Here is a 21,492-nt window from a genome sequence, read left to right as displayed (position 1 = left end):
CATTTACGTTGGCGAACCTAGTCGTGCGCCTGTTTAGCGAATATATAGATACGATTATAATTTTACATGAATCCGTTATTGTGCAGTTTCCTTGTTACTGATCTCCATAAATTAAATTCTGTAGGTATACATATAAACGTGAAAATTCAATCTCACGAAATTTGTATCTTTTATCTGTCTTTTTCCTTGACAGAAATTTTTATATCAAATTAATATATATTAAATATGCTTCTACGATTGATTTTATAAAAATAATTAAAAAGCGTTAAAAATCTTTATTATTTATTAATAAATGAAAGATGTGCACACACACACACACACACGCACACTCACACGCTTGAAAAGATTTTTCGAAAAAAATTATGTACATATATTTTTAAATTCAAATCGAGTGTACTAAAAGTAATTTAAAAAAATAAACGGCATAGAATAGAATGAATGAAAGTTGAATTTAGTTCAACACATTTAGACTTGGTGAAAATAATCGCTAGAGGCCAACCTTTCCTCGACGAAACAATTCACTTCCGTTCGCGTATGCGTATACCAACCGGCACTGTTCGCGCTCTTAATACGGTGAAGCTAGAAAAGAAACAGTTACATTCGGGACAATGTAATTTAACATACTACGCACGTTCAACTATATACTTTGATCCAAGTTTGATATCATGCTTTCTTCTAGAAAGAAACATTTAATGCTACTCACATTCATCATTTGATTTGTCTTTCGAAATATTAAAATGTTAATATACTTTATGCGGTTTCGAATCCTGATTGTGGTAATAATTTTTGCAATAAATTACTTACAGTTTTAAGATGCTTATTAACATCAAATTATTAACAGGTTTCTAAGATACATACTTGTAGCAATAATATTGAATTGTTTAAAATTTGAAATTTAATTGTCATATTACTATTCAGTATTGTTCAGTATTCGATTCAGTATTGTTTGAAGATCAACAAATAATCGGTGCAATTAGCTCTTTAACCGAAAATTGTACAAATTTGCAAGAAATATTATTAAGCACGAAGAATCGTCTTGGCCGAATATGATACTTTTTATTCGTGTATATGTTTCTCAATAGTTGATTTTCACTTAATATTGTTAATATTTAATAAACTTTTATGTTCGATATAACATAAAAGTGCAGAATATTTGATACGAATCTAATGATACTAATGTTTCAATTCTAATAACGTTCTATAATTATTTTTAAAAGCATCGCAGTAATGATCTCATACCCTCCTTTTTTTCCCCCAAGCAATTCATTTCTTTCGAATGGTTTAGGCCAGGAATCGTCATAGTCAAGCAACCGCAAGACTGACGCCGGTGTGACTCACCATCTCTTTCCGTGTCATCAGCGATCTATTTCCGCCACCCGGTATATTAATCCAGACACGCAGATTGGCGAGTGCCCCGTCGCGCGCATCGCACACAAACAATAACGATAATGACTTAACAGGCCCATCTGCTATCTAGGTATGAACAAGGGTGAAGGAAGACGCGGGTCTTGATGGAAGTCATTGTCAACGACTTTAAATGATGATAATGGAAATCAATCTATTCCCCGAGACGTGTATGTCTCGCGCGTTCACGCACGAGCGATTCCTATCGTACGCTCATTAGATTTACTAGCCAATGAGCTCTTAATTACGTGGTAAGTCTACGACTCTGGACATAAAGGTTAATTAGATAGAGACATAGAAAAATATTCAGATATATTTAAATCATATCTATTATGATAATAATTTAAAAAAATTTATTTAATGTCATTGATGTTGAATGCATCAAATTCTACACAATAAAAAAAAGATCTTTAATATCATTTCTGAATCTAGAGGATAGGATATCTTACATTTTTTAATGATTTTATTTACTTGGACGGCAAAAATTGAATGTAATATACAGAAACGTATGAATATTATTTTTATATTAAAAGATTTTTTGTCTTTTTTTTAATGAAAATAGTGAATATTTATACATTTTTAAATGTCATTACATTTTCTTGTTTTCGTAAATTGAAAGTGATATTAGATAGAAACATGTTTTTTTTTAAAACACGGTTTTTGATAGATTTTACTATTATTTATATATGGCTTTTGCTATTTCCTGCCGTGCTTGAATAGCATTTAAATTATCAACAAATGTACTTTTCAGAACAGAATATCATTCATCCGTCTTTCTTATTGTCATTTCCTTATTTCTTACTTTCTTAATAGCTCTCATGCCTTCTTCCTCTCATAAATTGAATGAATTGAAAACGAAATTCAACTTACATTTAATGATGTGTGACTGATTGATGAAATTAATTCTGTCTCGGCACAAAACAACTGCGCAACAAAATACATGCAATAACTCATAAATATAACTGCCTTTGTTTTCTCAATATGGAGAGATTCTGGTTACATGTAATAGCCATATATAACATGTGCATTTATCAATTTGCACTTCACTTGGTAAATGTTGCCAGATGCATTTAAAATTTTAAACAATTTTTATCCGATACCAGCCGCTGTTCGATACCATTGTACATTCGATCTCTCTATACAACATACATTTTTGATCATTTTTCAAATTGATTGATTTTTTCAATCTAAATTTTTCTAAATTACCAACATTTTTATATTTTAAAAAATATTTAAAAAAAAGTAATGAAAAGGAAAAAGGGCTACGAGCCAAAATTTTGGCTCGTAGCCCTTTTTCTTTTTCATTATTTTAGTACTTACAATTAGATTGTATTATATAATCATTCACATTCTCGTAATAGTATTATAAATACTTTCTATTTTAATCCACATATCTGTTCTAATAAAATACATAATTTTCGCAATTGTTAGTGTCGATTACATTCATTCCGCATCTCATTGATTTCTCTTATTCGATTTTCACCGTACAACACGCTGTGCATCAGCGATGTACGCACTGTCGATGTACGCCCGACGCATCGACTATGACACGCACGACCTGCGCTTTTCAGAACGAGACTTTTTTCCGGCGCTCTCACGCCGCCAGCGTGATCAACAGCGAACAAAGAAGACGACCGGAAGTTTCGCGCGGAACGGGATGCGGACGTTTTTGCAGAAAGCTCGCGGAAAAATTGGTCCCTGTACGCAATATAATGCGCACACGCGCGCGGTAACACGGGCCAGCACAATACGCCGGTAATTGATCGTGAAGGGGCTAGTTGACGTATCTTCCAGGAACGGATTTGTGTCGGCGAAATGTCGCTACTTTTATTCCAGCTAATGAACAATCGAAGTCGCTTTCAGTATGCACGCACGATTTACGATTCTGCGAAAGTGAGTTCGACGCGTGGGACGTGTGACGAAGCATATTGCGTACGTGTTGTTATAATCACTACTTCCTGCTGAAGTCTTATAATTGAAAGAGCAAGTAATCGAAGGAGATGTATATCATATTTCTGTGAAAGTAGAGACGTCCGCGTTAATCAACATCCAAAGGACGGTTTTGCTAAAAGTATCTAAAAATTTATCTAGATACAGACCTGAAAATAATTTTGTTGGACTATCAAAATAATATAGGATACTCAAACTGATTGTCAAAATGTCAAAACTTTTTACAACACTAAAGTACTTGTTATGCTTGAATTTCTTATGTAGGAATTACTTTATGAGTTTAGTAAAATTATTTTCTGATTTATATTCACATAATATCTTTTAGGTATTTTAGCAAAATAAAACAAACTTTCTTTGTTTCATGAAATAAACATAAATGTTTATGCCAAAATAACGCTAATATATACGTAATAGGTAATGTTTAGATTATAAATTAAAAATTGCTACGTACAGATACATGTTAGCATTGTTAGCTCATTTAAATACGAATTTACAATAACTATCTACCGGAAGCAAATTACTAAAATAACATCCAGCAAAGCGGAAAAAGGTAGTATCCATTTTTCACAACTCTGACTCATTGCCAGGTGAGGTGAGTTCTCCCAACGTGAGGGAAGAAAAAGACGGCCCCCGACTAATTTCGCAAACTTCCGATTACACCCCGTCATAATTACGCACCGTCATTTCCTTTATTCGCTTTCCGAGAAAGTGCTGCGCTTTCGTCAAGGAAAATACCCTCGCGCACCAGGATACCTTTGTTCGATGCGGAAACATGTCGTCACCGGTAATTACGTAGATGCCAGTCAGCCATGACACCGATATGCGATCCAATTTTTTTCTTTTTAACTTGCTCCGCAATCATGTTCGCGAAGAAGAAGTTCCATGTGTCCGAATGTCCGTTGAAGATAAATGTTCTGTCAATCCGAAAATTCTATAGGAACTTACGCGATACAAAATCGTATTTGATATGAAATAAATTTAGTCTGCGTATAAGCACGAACTTTGATAAACACATTTATAAAAGTTGTGAGAAGATTTTATAAGATCTCAATTAGGAATTTAGTTATTATGAAGTTCAATTTCCGAATTGAAATCGTAAGTCGTAATATTTCATACGCTTTAATTAATCCCGTCTGACTCGAAACAGAATTGTGTCTGCAGATTTTACGAGTGGAGTCCACCCAACAATAAATATCGGCCTCTCGAAAATCGCCCCACTATATTACGCGCTTAATGGACACTTTCACAATACAAGCGGTTCGTAAAGATGCATCAACCAGGTAACTACAATGCATATATGTACACACGTGTTCGCTAATGGCCGCGTATTGACGATGCGCCGCCAGCTCAAAGCAAACCTGATGGGTACGAATAACGAGCCATTGTGTCGATCCGAAAATGCACTCCCTTCTTGTTCGTGCCTCTCTCGACAGTCAATATAACAAATAACATCCGTTATTTATATATCTGATATAATGAAGTTAATTTTACCGACTCGAGTAAGTCATGTGCATTTTCTTTCTTCTTTTAACATACGGTGTTGCGTTGAACGCTTTCAATTTTAATTTGAGCTTGCCTTAACAATTTGCTTTTATTTCGTGCACGTAATAAAAGCTGTATAATAATGTATCTGGTCTAACTCTCGTTCATTGGATTTCTTTTCTTCATTATACTAATTTCTACTTTATTGACTTTACACAACAAGCTCTCAAAACGAACTCGAAAATCTCTTGCTCGATAGTTTCCTGCCCAAGTTTTCCTCAAAGTCTGTCATTTATTCACGTATTAGCACACGACCGAAAGGACGTGTTACGGCTCTACTTACATTCATTAACAAATATCCTCTAAAGTGAAAATGTATGCATTTCCGGTATTTCTTTCTTTTTAAGTATCATCGCTAAAGAGAGCTGTACGTCTCGTTTTATATGCACGTCACAAAGGCAACCCGTTGCGCCTAGTCTCAAGTAACTTCGTAACGGCTCTTCATTATTCGCGATAGATCAACGGAGAAGTCGTGCGTGAAAAACATCATAGCTCGGCCAGGTGGAAAATCGCATTGCTTACCGGAATAAATTTGTAAAATCAATCGCTTTCGTGACATCATGCAATAAAATCAGCGATGCAAATATCAAGATAGTTTGAAATGCAATTTCATATTTTCCATAAACATGGATAATTTTCATTATATTACATGTAAATAATACTTTTGTTAAAATAAAAATCTTTAATTAATTTGAATGTAAAAACATTTTTTGTTTTTTTTACAGTTACAAATTTCTCGCTTTTAAAGTTTAACGGATATTATATGTAGATACAAAAAATTAAATATGTAGACGAGTAAAAAATGTTACGAAACCGTATGTAAAAGACAGACAATATGACTCCATGAAATCACGATTTATGATTACAAAGAAAATTCATTGTACATCACTAATATATACTGTTGTTAAATCGTATGTCACGAATGTGATTTGTTCTCCCAAGGCAGAAGAATTAAGTGGGCTAAAATTAGCATTTACGTGATGTATTGTGCCTAGAGAGAAAAGGCCTGTTTTACGAATGACTATCATTGGTGAAACAAAGGTTGTAAAAAGTGTATAAATGACGATTACTCATATCTCATAATAATTTTTATTACGCAAATTCCTTTGTCGAGTGTGCTACATATACTGTTATCACTTTTCGTTTTCTCATTACATTTTAAATTTTTAATAAATAATTGAAATAAACATAATATTTTAATATTAACATAAAAGTTTTATAAAGTAATAAATAATGTTTTATTTAATAATTAAAAATAATGTAATGTTGGAGCAATATTTTTCTTACTTTATTATCTGCAGAGTGATTTATTTCGATATGTTACTGAAAATTTTTGAAAATATTTTGGAATTTTATTACAAAATTATTAGAATTTTGTTGCAATACATATTATCAATAGAGCATAAATGTGGAGCATACACTTTTTTAAATTCAATATTTCTTTTACATCAACAGCTGGTAAATTACCTTCTATAAGTCATACATGTATCGACAAATGGTACTAAATATCAATTATTAGAGAGAATATCGTAAATATATTTTATTAAACATTATAAATAATAGGATAATGTAAATAACATAAGAACGAAACTTGTTTTATTATACAAAATAAATATTTTATACATTATTTTTTCAGAAGATAAATTTTTATGTTGACTACGGGGAATTCATTTCTCTTTTACTATTATCGACATTAGCTCTGTCGATAATTAATTATTGACAAAATAAACCTATATAAATTATATTTAATTATAAAAAATATATATATTTATTTATTGCATTATTATTGCAGCATGAATAAAGTAATAAATTAAATAAATAAATTATTTTAATAAATGAAAATAATCATTAATTTTGATTCAATAGACGATATAATTGTAAACAATATCATTAAAGTTACTCTTTTACTTTTAATTTACTAATATTAAAATGATAAGGATAATAATTATACATATATATAATCTATGCAATTACATTCTATAAATTTTATTATGTCTTTTTTCTACAATATAATTCATACGTATATATACAAAGGTCTATTTAAAATATTATCATAGATACAACTTAGTTTATAAAAATAACAACAGTAATGAAAGAGAGAATAAAAACAAATTTATATCCACAAAAGGTGGATGCGTAACAAAATTGTCTCAAATTTGAGAGAGTACATGTTCACTCAATGATGAAGAATTAGAGCTTCGTCAAGAATCTCAAAATTATTCGTACACGTACAATGCTTTCTTATAAAAAATGAACTTCATCTTGCTATTTAATTGCTCGTCTACGTCATACAGAGTACACGTGTATACATTTACCATAACGTATACTATTCCGTTTACAATACGATATATTAATCTAAATTTATTGTATACTCGGCGCTTAAGAGCTAAATATAATTATACATCTTTCTTTGCATATTCATATCTATGTATACATACGTAGTGCCCTTTATTAATGTATGTAAGGGGGCAAAATAGGAACTGTGATCGCCTGATGTACCTTGTTCGTCCGTTTTCTTAAATGTCCAATTCGCACCATTTTATTAATTTTACTTGCAAGTTCTTAAAACTATACGTAATTATAGGAAAATACCAGATTCTTTTTAATTATTTCTGCTATCCAGATGTGATAGAACCTAAGAGAATTCAAGTCGCAATTTTGTTTTATAAATTGTTAGTTCTTAATATAGAAAATTGTAAAACAGTAAAAAAATGTTACAAATTCGTATATCAATTTCAAACTGCAATAGGAAAAGTTAATATAATTGCCTAAAAATATCAGTGATGTAACAGATCTTATTATTAGATATATTAATATCTTTTGGTTAGTATCAATTCAATACTCAAATGTATTTAAAAATTGTGATCTAAAAGGTATATGAAGATATCGTTTGATGGGCAGTTAATGTCTTCATAAAAATAAAAATAATCCTTTTAATATTTAATATAAATGTTAGATATGGAATTTTAACATGTGATTTATCGCAAACAAAACTTTCATTGGCGAGTAAAATGCTTGGACGAATACATGGTGCAATTTGCGTACAAACAGGCCGCAAGAAGGCACCGAGCAACGCAACGCACGAGCTCCCAAATCTTATGACGATTACGAGAATGGCGACGTACAAAAGAAAGGCACGCGTTACAGAATTTCATTGATCGTGATTCATTTATCTCGGAACAAAGGCAACTAATTAGTTGCTTCTGTCATAAAAAAAGAAGACGAGCGTGCAGGCCTTTGCATCAATGGGAGAAATTGCTATCAATTGTACGAGGCTTTATCTGTCGGCGCAATACAGGATGATTCGTTACTATCAAAGAAATGCTTGCTCGCGCTGTACGTGAAATACGCGACGTCGAATCGATGAAAACGTCGCGCGCATCCGTATTAAAGCTGAGCTTTTCTCTCACGGCGTGGCGTCGCATGCTCGAGATCTCCAGAGCGTTATTCTTCGCCAGGAATAGATTCACGTTGAAGATTACAGTTACTTGTCATTCATTCAACAAAAATCTGCACCAATAGGAATTAACAAAAGAGAAATTACGAAATTATATTTTAGATAAGTATAAAAGTGTCGTCTATAGGAGTTCTTTTTTTCGAATATTACATGATTTTTTATCAGTCGATTTTAACATTCATCTTGAATATTAGTGAATTTCGATAATATTTAGATTTATCGGTTTATTAATGGAAATACTACTAATCAATCATTCACAAAAGATGGCTGTGTTTAATATTGAACCTTAATTTTGCACGCGCCAATTTCGCTTTTCATTTACGTTGGTTAATCCGCGATTAACTTAACACACGTTGAACGTGATTAATAATAACATAAGATATCTACTTATAATTAATGGGATATACGCTCTATATATTTTTCTTTTTTCTTAAATATAAATATTTTACAGTATACATCATTATTCACGCTATACGTCGAAGTAAAATTGCCGAGCAATTTACCCTTCGATCGTTTTTGTCTCTTGATGCTGTAGTATCGATAAATTTCTAATGATGACGGAAATGCGTTGATGGCGCTTCTCATTCATCGACTATCTTCTCAATCGTTAAAATTTAATCGTATCTCTGAAAATCGTATCTCTGAAAATTAGCAGACTCAGTAAACTGGAGAGATCTGTTCTCGTCTGACAATATCCAATTCATTTTACTTCTTTTTCATATTTTTTCGGAAAGTCTTCTTTAATCACTCGATATCAAATCTCGAAATATATTCATGACAGCTTTCTACGAATAAAACATTTTTTATAAGTACGAGCATTTCTCAAGTGCTCTTTTTCTTGTTGTTACATACATTATATACTATTTATGGTTAATTTTTTGTACTTTGATCGAGACTTCAGTATGATTTCGGTGAATCTCTGATTATTATATTAAATATGAGAAATTGTGAATCTCGACGTATACAGTGCGAGTTGGAAACAATCATTAGTAGATACCTAAAAAAAATTAATTTTAAAAATATAAATACAAATAAAAATTTTTTAAAGAAACAGCGAAATAAATAACCAATTATTTTTATTCGTTATTACATTTTCTACATAATCCACAAATAAACTCTTCTATTATTAATATTTGCAAAAAAATATGTTGCATTTAAATAAAGTAAGTTTCACATATTGCACACACATATCAAATAGATCCTTTTCAAAAGTTTTTGTTATAGTTTTTCTCGAATCTGAAAATGAAAGCAACTATGTACAAAGCGTGAACAGAAAAGGAAATAAAATAAACATACAAAACATAAATGGTCATTGTCATTATATTTTCTTTTCATACTCTTAACATATTCTTAACAGGTTTCTTTTCACATATATTGGCAAGTAATTGAACATGAAAGTGCTTACATACTAAATAAGATGCTGAGTGGACTGAAGGGTCACGATAAAAACTAAATTAATAATTAATAATAACTAAAACAATAGGTGGTATTAAAATATAATTATGTAGGCACAGAAAACTCCGGAGAACTGAATGACTTAAATACGAGACATGATATTTACAAATAAATTTAACACTAACACGAAGTGGAAATTCTGGAGGACTTGAGAGCTACATCGTACGTATGTACTGGCACGTTCGTGTACAGTAGACCTAACGATTACGTCTGTCTCGGTGAGTAAGAACGTCGCAACGAAAAGTCGATATCAAAATGCCGCGAAAAAGAAAGAAATACTAAAGAAAGGAAAACCCGTTTTTCCGAACGAATACGCGCGTTAATAATGTTGGCGACGTTTTCTTTCTAGCTGCGAGACAGACGCATTTCCTTATATTTATCAAAGCTGGTAGAAAAAAATTAAAAAAAGAAAGAATGAAACAGAATAAAAGGCATAATAATAATGTCAGACATTAAGACTTAAACAGTATCAAAATAAAGGAAACATAAACGTATTAAATGAATGACTAAACTAACGAATTCCTAGTAAAATAGTACTTTGTAATAAAAATAACACTAATATTATATATATATGTATATATATATATATACATATATATAAATGACTTTCAAAGTAGTGGTAATTCGTGATATAATGATTGTTGGATTACTCGTTCGGAGTATTCCAAAAAAAGATCGCAGTAATTACTTTCCGCCAAGCTTTTCATTTCTTATTTAATCGTCGATAACGATAGTAAAGTGAGTCAATGTTTTGTAGATAAGTTCAATCAAGTTTAATTATAGTAAATAGCAAGTGCCAAAATCAAGGAGCACATAAGATTTTGCTCAAATTTGAAGATATACGCTTGAAGATAATAATTCGATAAGTTTCGACAACAAAGTAAATAGGAGAAGCTAGAGCGAAATGGAGAATCTTTAAATGATTTTTAAAAAACTAAAGTGCTACAACGTAATATAATGCTTATTTTGCGAAAAAAGAGACAGAAAAAATATAATATCTGTTCTGAATTGTTATGACTGAAAGATTTAAGATCATAATTTGTGTATAACATAAAAATATAAACAGTAAAGATTTTAGTGCTCATTGTCTTAATTATATTTCTGACAATGTGCTTGAAGGCTTTGTGACATTATACTATTGTGTGCTTTTATTCTACTTCGAGTTTCCGTTTCGATTTAGCTCTTCCTAATTCGTTATACGTGCACGATGATAAACAATATTCGTCATCTCAATTCCGACATTTGTCTGTTTCACAGTGCAAATGATAGAATCGCTACAGAGTTATACAAAATATTAATTAATTTTGTTTAATGTTAAATGAATAAAAATGCGAAAAGTTAGAGATCGTCATAACACCGATTACGTCGAGATTGCACGCTTATTATGACCACAATAAAATTCCTATACCAAACACAAGTCACAAAAAATATGTAAGTTAGGAAGTGTTGGCCTCTGTCACTAGAAAGATTCAATGCTTATATGCTCTATGTCACATGATTATATTATATGTCCCTGATTAGTTGCATAGGTCATAAAATATCACGTATAGGTATGGGGGTATCTTCTTTGCTTTTTTCTTACTTTCTCTAATGTATAGCTCTATGCATCTATATATATATTAAATATAACGTCTAATAAGTATCTAACGTCATGATTGCCATCCGGGCATGTAAAGTACAAATTTACTCATTCACACACTCACTTTTGCAATTCTTCCTTCTTTGACAAAACTCACATTTCCCTTCTCTTTTTTTGTTGTTTTTTTTTCCCTCTCTCTCTTTCCATTTGCACATTCACGCGATTTCTTCGTTCTATATTGTTAAGGATTTCAAAAATCACTAACCGTTGTCACGACCTGTAAGAACGGTTGTAAGTACAACATATTGCATTGCGATTTTGGAATACAGCACTGTCAATCATAGAGCAGTCGAGCGGCGACGTTTGGCAGTGTATCGTTAAACATACATCTCGGAACGATGTGTATGTACATACACACATGTTACGTGAGTGTACATGTAAATATTGGACAAATGATAAATATTATTACACATAAGAATGTTAAAGACTTTTGTAGAAATAAGTAAAATGTTAAGTAAATTCTGATTTTTTGTATGACAATGTTATATTGGTTAATATATAACAGTATTAAATAAAGAATTTCTACTTCATTTATTATCGGATCAAATACTTAAATTTTAGAATATATATATATATATATATTGAATAGAAATTCACTTTGTAGTGTGGGAAATTTTCAATCAAAGATATTACAAAAATTTAATGAGAAGTCTTATCTTATCGTTTTTGTCTAGCAGGGCATACAAGCTTGTCATAATAAACTTTTCGTGGAGTTGAGGTAGTTCGTTTTTTACTTCTTCATTCGTGATACAAACTGCGATTGTTTCCAAAATGCGAACGATACTTTGATCACTCGCATGTGTTAACTCATAACCGAGGGGATAACCACTATCTGAAATATTGTCCCACAGATTACATGATTTTATTTGATGACAAATAATTTTCCCCACTATATATGCAGTCATTCGATAAAATAAATAATTTTATCTAATGTTACACAATTATTTCTTATAGTTGCATATGTAATTATCGGATTATATATCGAAATTTCATATAAATTTTATAATGATTTTAGGGACTTCGTCCCACGATTACGTTAAATGATTATTCCCTCGCTCATAACTGACAAGCTTCTTTAATTCTAGAAAACTATGAGATAGTCGTCATTACTATAGCATTAATATTGTATAATTTTACGTACGTAATGCCAAAAGATTATATGACCAGAATCAAATAAAATGCAAGTAGCATCGAAACTATTAATGGTTGATAAAAATTACATTGATGATAAATTATAGAAATTATGCAATACACGCGTAAAGTAGAAAGAGATCATTTGTTTGATACAGCAGTGTTTATATAATTTATGATACAGTTATATATAAGATATAACAAAGCACAAATGATAAATAATAAAAACATAAACCACAAATAATTAAGGTGATCGTTAATATTCTATATTACAAAAATATTAAGTAGATGGTTTTTCTTTTGCTACTATATAATAAAATTAACATTTTTATTATAACGTTCTATTATACATATATGTGATTGAATTATCATACATAATGTAAAAAAAAAAGCAAGCTTGAACTAATCGCAGAAACTTAAAAAATATTGTATAATTTAATTATTTCACACTGATGTTTTAGAAATGATTTCATTTGCGCACCTCTCCTTTACATTGATTCTTATTATCCATTATTATTATCTAATGACTGTGTATAATATGTTTTTGTTCGTTATTAATTATTATTTATGCTCGCTCGACTGTTCCATGTAAGGAGGCAATCTCTTAATTTAAATCCTGGAAGCTACATTGTCCCGCGCATGACTATGTGTAAAATATATCGTGTATACATAATATATGTATATAATATATAATATATAATATATTTTTTATTTTCACACAGAGAAGACAATTCGCAATTGACACGTGCGAATTTTTATAAAATAAAATATGTATGTGAGCACGAGTAATAACGCGAGAAAAAGATTGATATTCAATAACATGGAGGTAGCTATGGTGATTTCACAATTGTTTCTTTCTTGTCATAAATGCGCACGCAAAAATTCGTTCCGAAATTAAAACATACTTTTTGTACGATTGAAACAATTAAATAAGATTTTATAAATAAATATTTTAAACTTAATCGCATAAAATATTTTTACTTTCGAGAGAAACAAAAATTCTTTAAAAGATAAAAAAATAAATTTCAACTAAATACAGAAATGTAAATTACGGTTAAAGTTAGATGTTAGACTAATATATATTTCAAAATAAATTTCGCCCTGTAAATGCTTCTATGAGTGAATTTTCACCCAGAGTAATGTTAGTTAATGTAAGAAGCATTTCAGGGTTAAAAGATATGTTTAAAATAAATTTAACCAGATACTGAAGATTATAAAAATAAACAATGTTTAGTTTATTTTCTTCGTCAAAGGTATGCAACATCAAGCATCTGTCAATAAAATAAAGATAAATCGAAAACGGATTTACACGCGCACCGAAGCATACAGTGTACAAATGTTTCGTCACTTGTCAGTGTAAAATCTCACAACAAACAAGAAATAAACCAACAAACGAAACAAAACAGTGTCAGGCGCGAATCACCAAGGTCGGATCAACATAAAAAACGCACCTGCAGTATCATAGTAGTAGTAGTGGTAGTAGTGGTAGTAGTAGTAGTAGTAGTAGCAGTAGTAATAGTAGTCTATAAGTATAGTATCACGGCCTGGCTGCTTCAGATTTCCTGAGTTTGTTATTACATTTACATAATGCATCATTACATCGTGTCGATTATTAAGTACCTGAGACGGCGGATCGTTCCCGGCCGTGCGCTCGTACGTACTTTTTGCTTAGCCTGTAATTGTTTGCAGCATAATGCAGCGATATTAGGTTTATACAGACAAGATCCGATCGTAAATCATCGAGTTCATTTTTTTAAAAGACCCGATAGTCTATCCGAACTTCACTCATCAATCGACAAACCTTCTCACCGCAATGCAGACAGGTGACAAATTGTACGGTTGCGTGAAGATATAGCAATGACTAATTATTTGCCCCAATCGTCCTCGTGCTCCTGTCAACGTGCTTCGTTTATCGTTTAAAACAAGATCGTCGAAGCAAGTACAATGGACGAAGTGGGGAAACGAATAAAGTGATTGCTCATCTTGAGGACATCTCGAATATCTTTGCAATTGCGTTACACTTGGCAATTGCGCATTATTTTAATGATTCGTCGTTACGGTTTTCCATTTTACTTTCTACATTCTGCACTCGAGAGATAAATTTCATACCATAATCTTTAACTCTGACATGTTTTATAGATATAAAAACGCACATCATTGTGTTAGTCGAGCATACTTTATAATGATGGTGTAAATTTAATGATAAGTATATAGGAGAAACAAAGTATATCCACTGTTAACTTCATATTTTCATAGATAATGTAAAGTGCGCAGAAAGGTTATTGCGTTTTTTTTTTTTTCAAAAGATTTACAGTTTCATAATTATTTGCGAAAAGATTATAGCGTTTATGCCACAACTTTCGTAAAAATGTACTAATTGATTATTCGAGAATTTATGAAAGACATTAACCACGAGTTTTTTTGCTAACGTTTGCACGCAAATTCCGAATGTCACCGCGGCGAGAATTATTTGTTACAGCTGCGCATTTACATCTCACCGAAGGGAGAGAGCAACTCATTCGAACGAACAGCAGCAGTGTCCAGACAGTTCATGAAAGGCTCACTGCGTTTACGGCGTCGTTAATCCGCTTTTATAATCACAAAGCGAACCGCGCGAGAGCATTCGGCTGATTCGGAGGCCTTTACGAGCTTCCAAGTCGCACGTTATTATCGGCGACAACCTCGTGCGGAGCCTCGGTCGTTACCGATATCGCCGTCGTTTCCTGCCATGCATTAACTACGTTCGGTCTTATCTTCCCATCCACGTATAATGCGAATACTCCGCGACAGTTCGCCACTATTCTCTAGAAGAGATTAAAAGGGATGGCAAACCGCAGCGAGAACGTTTCTACACTTTGAGAACGATCGATCCTCCTAAGCCACAACTGTAAACAAAATCAGCTATTTATGTATACAAATACGTCAAATAGACGTTGATTTAAATATGCCATTATTCAATAAAATTAGAATACCGCAAAGGAGTCGAATTAAAAGTTTTATTCTGAGAAAATCGATATTTGTTCTCTCAAGAAATCTAATTCCTTGAGATTCAATAAGATTAAAAATGAAATCCATTATTCTCCAAAGCAGATGTTAAATCTATTTAAATCTATAAGTGTGACTTCATTCACACTGCATAGTATTCAGAGACTCATTTCTATATTTAGTGAATTAGATAGTTGATATTTTCTTTCAATCTGCATTATAATCGTATTAATTAACGCAATTAAAATAATTTCAACCCCTTTTCACAATTTTTGCATAGATTATTTAATAAACCAGCTGTAAATATTGCAATGTAAATATTATTGATAGTGAAATAATATTTTTATGTCCACTTAGAAGTTTGATCAAATTAATGCAAAATTTATATATGTACTCTTTTATATAATAACCATTATGCTTGTAAGAGGATTTGATAACAGTGTATCTCTCGAGGATTATATAAACTCGTTAAAAAAAACCGAGTAATCGTCATACGTCTTTCAAATAATTTCATATGAAACTGTATCGGCGGAAAATTAGCGAGTGCTTTAGCGTAACAATTGCGATAATTTTGCCGAGATGTCAATTGAAAACGCCGGCCGGGCGCGTTATACAATTTACGCACACGATTGTCTCTAAAAGCTATTGCAATACTGTAATTGGTGGTATTATTCGAAATGACTATTGCGGACTATGTTCAATGGACTATGACAATGTAGCGACTGATCTGGCGAAAGGGTTAAAAGAGAATGGCGGGGTTATTAAGCTCGGACTACGTATAAATAAATATATATACGTATGTACGCATGTGTGTATATATATATATAATATATATATTATATATACTATATATATGTTTCTTTGTATCCGGATACATATATGTATGTACATGATTATATATCTGCATATATATATGTATACAATATATATATAATTTATATTTACATGTACATATATTGTATATACAATGTATGTACATGTAAATATACATAATTACATAAATATATGAAAAAATTATAAGATAACCAGAAGTAAAAGCAAGACTAAAAGCAAGTTTGCATCTCTCATGCAGATGAAATCAACCCCGCCAACCTTTCGTTTCTACAGATAAGTATAATATATGTATACATAAGGTGTTAAAAAATTTAGGACTTAGAAGGCAGATAATATTTACTAAGTTAAGTAAAAAATACTTAATCAATGTAGGTCGAGAAATTATCAGAGGTAGGAGCGATTTTTTAGTTTTGGTAATGATGACTTGCTGCACGTTTACATGGAACTATATGCGTTTTCTTGCACAAATCGATCTTATTTCACATTTGCATATAAAAATATTTAAGTGAATAGAAAAATAAATATTTTGAGATACTTTTTTCTTATTGTCACAATAATATATTCGAAAAATATCTCGCGGATATATAAAATACATCTGAATATTCACTTTTCGATTGTCATACTTCAATATTTTTGTATGCAAAGTTGAACAGAGGAATCGATTATATGAAATAATCATATGGATCCAAGGTTAATTTTTTGACCTATAATGATTAAATATTTCTTTTTACAGTATATGTTATATGACTTGCATATATACGATAATCTGTGTGCACATGTAACATATTTAAGTCTATGTCCACGTCTGCTATGTATGTCTGTGTCTATTTCAAGCAAAATCCTTTGCGCACGCTTTATTGCTATAAAAATTAAAATGAAATGAACAAAAACTATCGAGATCGCTATTAATTTATCGACGCCATCGTGGCTACCCACACATTGTCAGCTTGTTTTAAAAATTTCTCGCTTGTCTATTTTTCTGAACTTTTCTTCTCACAATAATATGACGTGTAAATGAACAAGGATTTGAATTAGAATAATAGTTATAAGTTTGTAATGGCACAATTGATTGTGTATTCTACTCTTGCATCAAATGGCTACCTCGTTTTTCTCTCAATTTATTTAAGTACTATGCAGCAGTTAAAATTCCAACTTTCTTTTATCGCCTTTTCATTTTTTCTATGGCCTTCTTTTAGGTCGCTTCCAAAATTCGCATGTATTCGTTATATTAAATTTTGTATACATAATATTTTCTATATCAAAAGTGACTGCGTTTTAATGGAAATACTTAATTCTCTTTTTTCCCTATAGCTTTGACTTTTTATTTTTATAAAATGTTCATTGAAGTTTAGTCAATCCATGGATAAATTTGTACTCTGCGCACATGGATTTGCTTCCTTTCATAATAATAGAGAGCTTCAAGGCAAGAAGTGGTTTTTTGTACCAATTAAACCTGGATTCGTATCTCGATTGATGACATTTCCCTTTTTCTTTTTTTTTCCTGAAAATTGATTGTGTATCTTTATTGAATTTTCTCGCATTTTTATCTCACAAAAAGAAATTACCTATGGACGCGATTACTTGTGAACAAAATAAATATGCCAAATTTCTAAATTCGCGGGAATACGAATCTAGAACGGAATCACCGCGTGTTTCAATCTCTGCTCGAAAATGCTCGTAACTTGATAGATGGTGAATTACGAATGCGTTTTACAATTGATACTCTGCAAAAAAGGGAAGAAAGCGTCATGGCTGACAATATTTATAGTAAAATATCGGACGCTTTCATAAAACAGCATGGCGCGAGTAATTATTACGCGTAATCTCACTTCACGCGTGCCCCCGTTTTTTTGACTCTCGTGCGCGCATCGTATACAAATGTCACAATCGTATACAGTTACATTCGTATACACATGTACATGTCAAATTTAAACATTTCAAAAGTTGCGTGTTAATATCCATTAATAAGACGTCTATTATATTTACGATTAACTGACATAGTTATCGTCACATAATAATAATCCTTAAGTTTCTAAAAGTAAAATTATTAAGAAACCAAGTTATTTAAAAATAACGTATCATTTCTTTTTTACACAACAAGTAGCGTTGATCAATTTTTCTATATCAGTTAATTTCATCTATATCAGTTTTTATATTCTTGATTTTTAATTAAAATGATGAAGTATGACTAGTTGAATTGGGTGTAATGTTATATCTCTTAAGATAATTACCTCAATTATTAATTTTACGTTCTTTTCAGTAGACAATTTTACTCTGATTACGTTCAATCAAATCGGATGAAAGTCAATGGCTGTCCCCCCTTACAAAGTTTCAGAAAAATGCTATTATCATTTACGAATATTGCTCTTTTCAAAATTCCGCGTAAATAATCGATTGGCCACGATAAATCTAATTTTAATTCTAAATTCATCTTAAAAAGATCTATCTTAAGAGTTATTAATTACTTTAAATATTATTACATAAATAACCTATATATAAGCTGATATTTTTTTATCTAAATTTTATCTGTTTTATTAATTTCAATTCTTCCTGTAGTTTAATACTTTGGATTAGTGAAATAGATAATTCTCTGAAAATAAAAAGTATTATCAAGATGCTATCTTACTTTCCACAACGGTAAGACAGTTGCATTCAACAAGACACACTCGTGATAAATGAAATATTATTCATATAAACCGAAGTAAAAAACTATTTAGCCCAAAAGGATATGAACATTCGGATACATAATAGTGATGAATCAATGAATTAAAATGCATGATAAAAATATTTGATTTGAGACATACAATTTATCGATTCTTTTTTCTTCTGCAAAAATAAAACTTTTAAACTATACAATTAATTACATATAAACATAAAAATTTAACATATAAATAAATGTAAACACGACAATTTCAGAACTAGCACTATGCTTGAATATTACTTTGTCTCGATATTAGCTGCACGTATCATCTAATTCTAATTGAATAGTCAACAAATAATCTTAAAAATGCTGGAACGGAAAGAAATATTAAATGTTAATGTCGATGGCTTTGGCTAACCAATGATACAATCATCGCACACAGTAAGGCAGCATTCAAAAAGCTGGCAAGTCTTCAATTTAATTGAATATATGATAAAAGTTATATACAATAGGATAAACATACATAAAAATACAAGAATTAATCTTAATTTTTGATTTTACATTAATTGTACGTATATTCGTTTGTCGAAAGAATATTATGTTTTTTTATTATAAATTAAATGATATTATATGTATCATATTTACTACATATTTTGAAAATTAGTATGTTACTAGATATATGTATATGCTCTAATATGTAAGTAAGATAGGATTCTGTGGATTAATCACCCGCAAATCCGAAAAAAAAAATGGTAATGTAATGATCATCATCATGGTATAAATGTTCTATTATCGCTATTATCGAAGATAATAATAGCTTCGTCGAAGAGTCTCAACAGCTCAATGGGTTAATTCTAAGCAGAATCATAAAGCTCGTAATTTGTTCTCATAAGACTTGTAAGAATTTACAAGTGCTTTATGCAATACCTTTACAAACAGCTTCTCCTTGCTACCCGTAAAATTTACGAAAAATCGTAGATATTTATGAAACGTCTTATGGTACACACACGCATAGAATGAAAACATTAGACACAAGTTTTTACGAGTTTTACAACTCTGCTTAGAATTTACCTATATGTCTCTTCAATATTGTTTAATTTTAATTTTATTGCTTTATTCTTAGCATTTTATCAATTTATAGAGATAATAATGCAGCATTCAATAGAAATTTAAAAAAATCTCTGTTTCTTCATTATCTAAAGCGATTTTTGTTTTTCTTAAATTTTTTCAATGCTTTGCTGAACGTACTTTATATACTCGAGAAATATATATTTTATATGTATATATACATATTTATATATATATATATATCTATTTCTGTATATGTATGTATAGATATACATACGTATGTGCGTCTTTACAGCCTAATTTGTCATCATTTCATAGCAGCATCATTTCACATTTATTAATTAAAAAAATTATGTTTTTCAAAATGTTTTTTATCTTTATAATTGATTTGCTTATTATTGTATTTAATTTCTTATTGTTTTAAATATTCCTTTGATCACATTATATTTTTAAACTAATTTTATTTAAATTCTAATTATTCTATTCAGATAATCTGTTGCATCAAAATTACTGATTACCAAAACAAAAAATATATAAATTAATCGTAATCAAATGTCCATAATATTCTGAGGTACATACATGGGCAACTTGAAAAGTTTCTTAAGTCACACAGAGATAGCGCGTATCGCAAAAAAGACATAATAGCTAAAAGGTACATCACCTTTTATGATTGCTGTCAAATTTTAGACAATTGCGTCCATTAGTCATTTAGTTACGAGTAGTCGAACAAAGCAAGTCAAACATTTTTTCAACAATGGATAAAAAGAAGTTCCGTGCAGTGATAAAACACTATTTTTTGAAATGGGAAACAACTACGCAGATTCAAGCAGAGTTGCAGGAGGTTTATGGCACATCTACTCCTTCATTACCATCAGTTTTTGGATAAACGAATTTAAACGTGGTCGTACCAACACCGATAATGAACTACGCAGTGGACGCCCGAAAACTGTTACCAACGAAGAAATGATCAATGAGGTGCTCGATATTGTTATGAGTGATCGCCGTTTGAAGTTGCGTGAGATAGTAGAGATGGTAGGCATCTCAGAAGAACGGGTATATAATATCCTGCATGAAATATTAGGCATGAGAAAGCTGACGTCGCGATGGGTACCGCGTTTGCTTTGGGTGAAGAATAAACGCGTGCGTTCCAAACCATCTCTAAGGAGTGTTTGGATCTGTTTGAGCGTAATCCACGAGAATTTTTTTGTCGATATGTGACCATGGACAAAACATGGATTCACTATTACACACTCGAAACAAAACAATTGAAGCAATGGACTTCGTCTGCAGGTGAACCGGCCCCGAAGAAAGCCAAGTCAGTTCCATCGGCTGGGAAGGTCATGGCCACCATTTTTTTGGGATTCTAAAGGCATCATCCATATCAAC

The 21,492-nt window shown here is 31.0% G+C and overlaps 1 pseudogene; it reads left to right on the top strand.

Moving 5' to 3' along the window:
- The first annotated feature begins 20,791 nt into the window (after nucleotides 1–20,791).
- LOC108783083 (uncharacterized) lies at nucleotides 20,792–21,492 on the top strand (annotated as a pseudogene).

Source organism: Cyphomyrmex costatus, unplaced genomic scaffold (assembly GCF_001594065.2).
Source record: "Cyphomyrmex costatus isolate MS0001 unplaced genomic scaffold, Ccosl1.0 scaffold141, whole genome shotgun sequence".
NCBI classification, from domain to species: Eukaryota; Metazoa; Arthropoda; class Insecta; order Hymenoptera; family Formicidae; genus Cyphomyrmex; species Cyphomyrmex costatus.
This window is presented reverse-complemented; position numbering and strand designations above follow the sequence as displayed.